This window comes from Emys orbicularis, chromosome 9 (assembly GCF_028017835.1).
Source record: "Emys orbicularis isolate rEmyOrb1 chromosome 9, rEmyOrb1.hap1, whole genome shotgun sequence".
Taxonomy (NCBI): Eukaryota; Metazoa; Chordata; order Testudines; family Emydidae; genus Emys; species Emys orbicularis.
The window spans coordinates 63,392,415-63,402,134 of record NC_088691.1 but is presented as its reverse complement, the minus strand read 5'-3'; the positions used below and the strand labels follow the sequence as shown (position 1 = coordinate 63,402,134).

General features: G+C 42.7%; 1 protein-coding gene across 1 annotated transcript in view; it reads left to right on the top strand.

Annotated features, from left to right (window-relative positions):
• The first annotated feature begins 628 nt into the window (after window positions 1-628).
• The window catches only part of CAB39 (calcium binding protein 39), a 73,126-nt gene continuing 64,034 nt past the window's right edge, over window positions 629-9,720 (top strand). The window contains exons 1-2 of the mRNA XM_065410266.1: window positions 629-711; window positions 2,517-2,663. The gene's annotated coding sequence lies outside the window, so the exon portion shown is untranslated. The remainder of the gene's footprint in view (window positions 712-2,516; window positions 2,664-9,720) is intronic.

The following is a 9,720-nucleotide window of genomic DNA, read 5'->3' as shown; positions in this document are numbered from 1 at the left end:
TGGGGGCTATGAGGGTGGTGCTGGGGGGTTAGTGTATGCTGTGGCTGGGGGCTATGAGGGTGGAGCTGGGGGGTTAGTGTGTGCTGTGGCTGGGGGCTATGAGGGTGGTGCTGGGGGGTTAGTGTGTGCTGTGGCTGGGGGCTATGAGGGTGGTGCTGGGGGGGTTAGTGTGTGCTGTGGCTGGGGGTATGGGGCGGTTAGTGTGTCTGCGGTGCCTGCGTAACGTCGGGGGGGGGGCAGGAAGCGGGTCCAAGGGTCGCTGTGGGCAAGGGGAGGCGAGGCGCGCAGGGCCGCTTGCAGCTGGGCTGGCAGGGCCCGTTCCTGTTGCCTAGGGCCGAGTAGAGCAGCCGCGGGGCGGGGGTGGAAGCTGGGAGCGGCCGCAGGAGCCGGGAGGGCGGTGGCGGTGTTGATCCCGCCGCGCCGCCGGGGGCAGCAGAGCGGCCGAGGCGGGGAGCTGGGCGCAGGCCGCCACCGCAGCTGCAGGGCGGGGAAGGGCCGCTGCGCAGCACCGCGGGGCGGGGGAGGGGGCGAGCGAGAGACCGTCAGGCAGCGCCTCGCGTCGTGCGCCTCCTCCAGAGCGCCAGGGTGGGAGCGGGCACAGCCGGAGCGCTAGCGACCCGCCGCCCGGCCGCGGACCCGACCCCGAGAGGAGGGAGGCAGCTGCCGCCAGGCCCCGTCCGCGCCGCCTCATACATCGGCAGCCGAGCGAAGGTACCGACGCGCCGCCGCCGTAGCTCCTCCGCCCCGGCTGGGCTCTGCCGCCGGGCTTGGGCCCGGGCCGGGAGAGGTGGCGGAGTGGGGCTGTTGGAGCCCCTGAGGGCAGGAGTGTCTGGCGCCTCTTCTCCGCCCCTTAGGCCCCGCGAGGGGGGGGGCTGGTGTGGAGCCCCCCCTTTAGGCCCTGCGGGGATTGGGGAAAGGGGGAGGCTCCTGTGAAGCTCTGCTCCTCCCCACCCTAGGCCCCGTGGTGGGGAGCGGGGGAGGCTGGTGTGAAGGTCTCTTTGGTCTTTTCCTTCCTGAGTATCTGAGTGAGGAACTTCCCCTTTGGGCAGAGCCAGGTGATCTGGGCACGGGCACTCCTCTCCCCTCCCCCAACTCCGCGTGGGTCCTCGCCTCTGTAGGGGCAGGCCCAGAGAGCCAGTTCTGTGTCTTCAGTTTGAGGACAAATATCGGGGGGAGGGTCTCCATGCCTCACTAGCTGCTGCTCCTTCTGTCGTGGCTTGATGTTGACACGCATTGTTTCCTCTTCAGATCTGGGGTTTGAACAAACTTCCTGTTACAAAACCAGTGGAGACAAAAATCTGCTTGTCAGTGTCTTGTGAGAAAATGATCTGTCTTAATGAGACCAGGATATGCTTCACGTTTTTAGCTGCGGAGTATGAATTAATTAGGAGTATGAATTGTTGTCTAAATGAAGAGAAATTAGTGGTCTTGCTAGTGAGTTGATCTCCCAGGGCAGTAATGATGAGGAAAAAGAATAGTATAAGTGACTTCACCTTTGCAAAAGTGCACCACACAGAGGCCCAGAGTAGGCCAATATACAAAAGATAAATGAGGCCTTTCAGTAGTTGGGCTGTTCTAATATGTATAGCTAACAAGCCCAGTGCCTTTTTTTTTTTAGTTGCTTTGTACTGAAATAGTAAATAGTGGGGTTGAGCTCGGGAATGCTGCAAGGGCGGGTGATAGAAAGGGGCAAAGCCCCCTCCCATCCTGACACATTCGGTAAAATTTTTTCCCTGGGCTGATAGGACTGTTTGCTCCTTCCTGCTTGTGAAACTGACTTATACGACTTCCTGGACACAGAGAAAATAAATGAAAAATTAAGTGCCATGAAATCACAGCAAATTGCCATTAACAGTTTCAGTCAATACATTTAAAGTAATTATTATTTGCTTCAGAGTAGCAGCCGTGTTAGTCTGTATCCGCAAAAATAACAGGAGTACGTGTGGCACCTTAGAGACTAACAAATTTATTAGAGCATAAGCTTTCATGGGCTACAACCCACTTCTTCGGGTTGTAGCCCACGAAAGCTTATGCTCTAATAAATTTGTTAGTTTCTAAGGTGCCACAAGTACTCCTGTTATTATTTGCTTGTTTTATCACTTTGTAGGCTGCAGAATTGCTGTTTGTTAGCTCACAAAGCTGATATTATTCAGTAAAATTTAGGGTTTTTTTTTTAAGAGTTCAGCCCCAAGTGGAACCCATGATTGAGGCTGATAATCACCTTTACTTGGAATGCTCAGTCCCTTTCAAATTAACAGATCTGAATCTAAGACATTTCATTACAAATTTGTTTTAGATTTTAGCAGTTATTAATTGAGAGGTTTTTAGCTTTTACCGGTGATCTAGCTCTGTGCACATCTTGAATTGCTTTGTATGTGTGGATTGGTTTTAGGCCTATTCTGAAGAGGTTGAATGAGAACTAATGTTGTTTATATTTAATTTGTATGGTGCCTTTCATCCTGAAGGTTCCTCAAATGCTTTACAAACTTAACGAATTGATATACAAACTATAACAGGGACCACTTCATCCATCACTGAAATGGAGCCACTTCTGGGATGTAAAACGGCTACTGTTTAACAACGCACAGCAACACTGCACAACATTTTAGGATGGAACTGAAGAAGAATACTGTTTCCAAATGAAACCACAGGGAGAATTTTAGGTAGGCAAACTAATTACCTAAGTTAGAATTTGGTTAGGACACCACAATATTCACCTCTAATTTGGTTACATGCTTTTTGATATTTATTTATATCTTTATATTACAGGAGACTGACTCGTGTGTGTGTGTATGTGTGTGTGTATATATATAATATAGTAAAATCTTCTAATGTGACACAATTTCCAGCACTAGGGCCTGATCCTATAAATTTCACTACATGTATAGTCGTAGTAGGACTCTATGCAGGAATAACTCTGGGTGTGAGAGTAACTTGGCAGGACTGGGCCTTTACTTTGCAAAGGGTTCCCCTAAAATCTAATGTGACCTAACATTTTTGTGGAAGGGAGTTTTTTTCCTCTAGTTTAGTCTAAGGGTACATTTTGGCTTTTTAAACTAATTTTTATTTCTATGAAAAAATGGTAACCTAGCTGCAAATTTATTTAAAACTTGTATTTTACCTTAAGAAAATGACACGAATTAATTAGCACAGCCAGTGCAAGGAAAAAGATTAAACTGTGGCCTTGCCACTTTTCAACTTCTTTAAGGCAAGAGACATATAATCTTTTAAAAATAATTATGTAAAATGTGGATCTAAAAAGGAACTATGCCATTTACAACAAAATATTTGAAAATTATTAATATTTTTACTTACTTTTCAAAAACTCCAGTGCAGAGTCCTATGTTTTTCCTTACAGCAGTTTAGGGTATCATCAGGAAATGCATCTCTTTATAGTGTTTAGGTGTTTATGAGGTCATAAACTGTTACAGAGGAAATGCAATACTCTGAGCTATTCAGAGCCAAAAATATACTTTAGTTCACTTTTAAATACAGAAAGTTTCTCATTTAACAGATGGGATCAAAACAATGTATATTTTCTTTATAATACATATTGATGTGTATTTATGCATGGCTTTTCTAGTTAAAGGGGTTTAACAAAATAATAATGTGTAAATTAGAATAAGCAAATTAGTTATTAGTATCAGAAGTACCATTTGACAGTTTATTTAGTCTTCCTGTGTAATGGTACAAAACTTACCTGATCTTTAAAAATAAAAATCACAAAAAAGATGTCCCACAGCCCTACTTGTGCTTGTAAGAGTGTCTGTCATTGACTTCCTATTATAAGAGAATTGTTTTTTACATTTAGTTCAGTAATAGTCTTGTGACATGAGAAGTGATTGAGCCTGTCAGCCAGCATACAGTTGTTTTAAGATTTTTGTGTGTGTGTGAACTGTACTGTAATCTTGTTGGTAGCATGATGATAGTTTAGGATTTCTCTCTTAGAAGTTAAAGTACCCCAGCATAAGATGAGATTGTATCTTATCTTAAATTTCTGGTAACATTATAAACTAGGCCCAGACAAAAGTGTATTCCGAATGGGGTGTAAATATGTCAAGAAAACTCCACCTCTTGGAATTCCCTGATTGCTATTGTAAAATGTTTATTCAGGAGGGGAATGACATTGATCTTTCACATTGTCATCAAAGTTATTCTGTAGCTTCTCATTAGGTAACTGGTGCTAGTCAAACTAGACCTTAGTTTTGTGGTGCTGTGTATTGTGCACTGTCTGTCTGGTTCTTCAAGTTCTTTTTGAAGGCTAAAATTACTAGGCTGTAACCCCTCCACAGAGGTCATTCTGAATCATGAAAGGGTTTTTTTTTTTTGGGGGGGGGTGGGGGGGGAAGAGATTACTATTTATGTATAATAGAATTAGATCCAGAGCCGAATAACTTATGTTTTAAGCATATTGAGGACTTACAGCTAAACTTTTATTTAGGATCCTCTCTTTAAAACTTAGTAATCTCTGTAGTACACTTCTGGGTTTCATAAAATGTAGGTAAATTAAGAGAATTTTCTGCCATAAGTAGAATTCTGGTAATGACATTTTAATGTGGTTAAGGTTAAAAGAGTGATTATTGAGAACACATTATGATTGCACATATTTATTCTGAGGATCTTTTCCAAGACTTCTCTGCTGTTTTTACTAACAAAAATAAGGTTTTATCACTGTCCGCACTAAAAAATTAATAGTAATAGTTGCAGAGCAGCCAGTAACATTGTCAGCTGTGCTCAGATTCCAGAACTTTTATTTTGCATGGTGTATGTACAAAGCAAAATCACATCTTGACTTTCAAATATAGAATACCGTGTATACTCATTCATAAGCCGAATATTTTTAGTAAAAAAGGGAAGCACCAGAGAAGGGGGTCGGCTTATGAACGGGTATAGAGAGGGAGAGGTGGGACACAGCCCCTCCCCCCAACAGAGGGAGCAAGGAGAGGCAGCACAGCCAGAAGGGAAGAGGCGGGGCCAGAGTCTCTCCGCTTCTGGCCACGCTGTTCTCCCCCCAGCCTCCGAAGCAGCTGCAGCTCCAGGGCTGGCAGGCTGGAGTCAGGCCACTCGGCCCCGCCCCCAAGAGCAGGCTGTGGCCGCGCTGCCCGGCCCGCTGGAGCACGCTGCGGCTGTGCCGCCTGGCCCAGCCCGCTGGAACATGCTGCGGCCGCACCGCCTGGTCTGGCCCACCGGAGCAGGCTGTGGCCGTGCTGCCCAGCCTGCCGGAGCAGCTCCAGCCAGGCCAGAGACATCTTCCCCTAGCCCTCCCCAGATAAGGTGGGAAGGGATGGGGAGAGTGTGGGGGTCCCAGGCTAGGGGTGGGGTCATCTGGGGGGTGGTCACAGGGGTTACTCCTCTGACCCCCAGGTTCTCCCCCTCCCCCCCCAAAAAAATTTCCCCACAAGTTGCTGTCCTGGCCCGTCGGGGTAAGCAGCTGGCGCGCCAGGACACTTTGTTTACTTAGGTTTACCTCCGTGCCTGCGGATGCTCAAGGTAAACAAACCATCTCGGCCCACCAGTGGCTTATCCTGATGGCCCGGGAGCCAAAGTTTGCTGACCCCTGAATTATAGGGTCGGCTTTTGAACGGGTTATAAAAATTTTCCATTTTTACTTATCCCTCTTGGGGGGGGGGGGGAAGGAGTGTGTCAGCTTATAAACGAATCGTCTTATGATCGAGTATATACGGTAGTTAAAAAAAACTTGCAAATTTCTATAAGGAAATTGCAGAATGAATATGGACCAAGTGATGTCATGTTTAATCACTCTTCTCACTAATTTACATTTTAATACCAGATATAATAGCAATCCTGACTACAGGATTTGCTATCCAGGAATGAAAGCTTGGTTTGATTTTAGTGTGGGTGTCCTTTGTATCTAACTTGAATCCATAAAAACCCCTAATTTTCCCCTGCTATATTATCTTCCGCCATACATTGCTGTGGCTAAAACATATATATATATATATATATATATATATATATATATATATATATATATATATATATATATATATATATGCGTGCAAAGCTTGATATTTTTCTTAGATGCACCAGAGCATGCACTATTTGAGTAAGAGAATTATTTTTGAAAATTACCTATTTGGTTAGGCACCTAACTCTCTGTGCACAATATTATGAATGTTTTAATTGCCCCCACTGTCTCTTCAAACCTCATAGTAACACTTACGTTGTACCTGTTGCACACTAAGAGTTCTCTGTGTTAATGAAACTTAGTTCTACTCTAATAGGAAGGAGGAGAGCATAATAAGAAACACACCAAAAATAAAGGTGAGTAAGGTGATGTTGTATTGGCTTGCCTTAATAACCTTGGCCAACTGTTTAATAAATGGGTGCCTAAAGTTAGCTTGCTGTATTTAGATACCTAAATAAATGGCCTAAATTTAAAAAGTTACTGAGAATCCAATAACTTAAATTGGAGTCATTTGAGTTGGGTACCTCTGTATCTAAACAAATTTGCACTCTCTCCCTATATTACCTCATAATGAAATAATGTATTAACTCATCACCTATTCAAATACCTTGTATAAAGAGATGAATTAGGAATGAACCAAACAGGAAGCAGATACACATTCAGTGTGTCCAGGAATAACCATGTTCATTCCTCAGAAACAATTGCGACTTTTTTTTAAAGCAACCTCAATTCAGGAAGTAATTTTCTTATTTTAAATAAGTAGTTCAACCTACATTCAGATTCCACAGTTTTGAGTGTTTTAGCTAGTACCCTGTGTGTTCACAGAGCATTATAAAAGTGTCCTGACCGATAGATTTTAAACATGCAAAAAAGTGTGTGGTCTTTGGATATAATTCAAACTTAGTTACCTCTTGAAAACCTGTAAAAACGGGAATGACATTTTTTTGAGGAAATACCTAACACTGTAGCTCACCTGTCCATGTAATGGTAACATTATAATGCTTCCAATAAAATGTCAGCTTTGATGGCGAGTTATTTTTAAAAGCACATTAAGTGTGTTATGCTGTTTTTCCCCCCATAAAAGTCTCTGCTGAAAAGTTTAATTTAGCATTTTTTAGCTGTTTCAGAAAACTGAAAACTTATATTTGGTGCAAAGATATTTAAACATATCAGTTGAGAGCAGTGGAACTCAGGGAACAGAGTAGTAAGAGATTTTTCTAAGTGTAAAAAAACTACCTTCTTTGGCTAGATTGAATTCTTAAAATTAATCTTAAAATGTTTTTGAGTGCATTTTTCTTTGTGTTCTGTACACAAATTACTCCATATGTAAAATAAAGGGTAACTTTAGTGCTTTTGGTTACCGCCCTGTTGTATATCACTTCTTATCAGCATTGCTAACAAATATTAAAGTAGTTCATTTTGTTACTAAAGGAAGTGTGACCAGCGGTTTGTTAGTTAACTAATGGAAAAACAGTTTTCAAACTCTTAATAAAGGAGCGTAGCTAGGAAAGAGTAGAACTGAGACACAATAAAGGGCTTAAAATGTCTTTTCTGGTGTGTTGAGGATGAATATTTGTGGGGGAATAATACATTTATTTCCATACAAGTTCAACCAGTTTCACATCTTCACAGATTTGTTTAGTGGGTAGAAATGTAAATCTCTATTGATACCTATATTAAGGCAAATTATCAAAACTGATAATTATGAAAACAGATATTCTTGGAAATGTAGAGTATGAAATCTCCAATTGCCATTGGTGAGTAGAAATCTTTCTCTGGCCAGTAGTGGGGCCTACACAATCAATTTAAATCTAACAAAATACATTTCTGCAGAACTTGTTTACACTTGTTAAAAGAAAAAAGTATTTTAGTCTTTATAACTATGGAGAACCTTTCAAATATAAAAGGATACTTTTCTGTCTTCCCGAGTCTTCAGTCATCTTCAGTATTGCTTTTTTCTTTACTAATTTGATCCAATAGCTCACCTGAGAATGCTTGCTACTTTCTATAGGTGAATGGATTTTTCAAGCCCTGGTCCTCCGGCTAATAGGTTCTTTCTAGTATTCGCGTTTGGAAGTGCAGAGGAGACACAAAAAATCCCCTCCCTCTCCCCCCCCCATCATTCCCCCGCCAAAACCCCCTGAAATGGAACTATTAGTAAGGTTTCATACAGTGATTACTATGTAGATACGTGTGCTGACAGTACTTCAATACATCCGGCTGCGATGGAATCTCTGACTGTAGATGTGACTAAGCAGTTTCTATATAGTTGCTGCTGCAATTGTATATAGGAACTAAAATGCAATGACATAATCAGATGACAACAATACATGCACCCCTCCACGTACTAGTTCTCTTTCCTTTTAAAGGAAGGCATCAAAGCCTACAGTAAGGAAAAGCTAATAACCTGTTATAGCTTATAAAATATATCTGTATTTAATATCTGTACCTTATGGAATATCATCCTTAATAAAATATAGATTCATAGATTCTAGGACTGGAAGGGACCTCGAGAGGTCATCGAGTCCAGTCCCCTGCCCGCATGGCAGGACCAAATACTGTCTAGACCATCCCTGATAGACATTTATCTAACCTACTCTTAAATATCTCCAGAGATGGAGATTCCACAACCTCCCTAGGCAGTTTATTCCAGTGTTTAACCACCCTGACAGTTAGGAACTTTTTCCTAATGTCCAACCTAGACCTCCCTTGCTGCAGTTTAAACCCATTGCTTCTTGTTCTATCCTTAGAGGCTAAGGTGAACAAGTTTTCTCCCTCCTCCTTATGACACCCTTTTAGATACCTGAAAACTGCTATCATGTCCCCTCTCAGTCTTCTCTTTTCCAAACTAAACAAACCCAATTCTTTCAGCCTTCCTTCATAGGTCATGTTCTCAAGACCTTTAATCATTCTTGTTGCTCTTCTCTGGACCCTTTCCAATTTCTCCACATCTTTCTTGAAATGCGGTGCCCAGAACTGGACGCAATACTCCAGCTGAGGCCTAACCAGAGCAGAGTAGAGCGGAAGAATGACTTCTCGTGTCTTGCTCACAACACACCTGTTAATACATCCCAGAATCATGTTTGCTTTTTTTGCAACAGCATCACACTGTTGACTCATATTTAGCTTGTGGTCCACTATAACCCCTAGATCCCTTTCTGCCGTACTCCTTCCTAGACAGTCTCTTCCCATTCTGTATGTGTGAAACTGATTTTTTTCTTCCTAAGTGGAGCACTTTGCATTTGTCTTTGTTAAACTTCATCCTGTTTAACACAGACCATTTCTCCAATTTGTCCAGATCATTTTGAATTATGACCCTGTCCTCCAAAGCAATATGCTTCACTTACAGAATATAATTGATTTGTTTCTAAAATGTGGGTGATTTTCTTTCTCTTTTAAGCAGAGACAGCCCAAGTCTTCTGATGTGGGGTGGGGGGAGGGCAGGGCAGAGTGAGGGCAGCCAGCTTCAGCAGTGTTACTGAGCATGCTCAATACAAGCCAAGCAGCAAATCTGGGGTGAGGTGGTGCACGTGACCCTGCATTTTCCCCCCACCCCCCAGGCATCACCTCTGCTTTTAAGTAAGGAATTAACATTGTCTTAAACTGAGTAAAACACAAACTGGCACTGAGAAGCTTTTCAACACACCTTACCAATGCATTGCACTCCGAACCTGCAACACCTGCCATTCCAGTCCTAAACTTTTCTTGAGCAGAGCTTGGCAATAATTCAGAATTGTTTGTGGGGAGCTGTAGGTAATGTCCATAGGGGATATGATCAAGACTAACACATT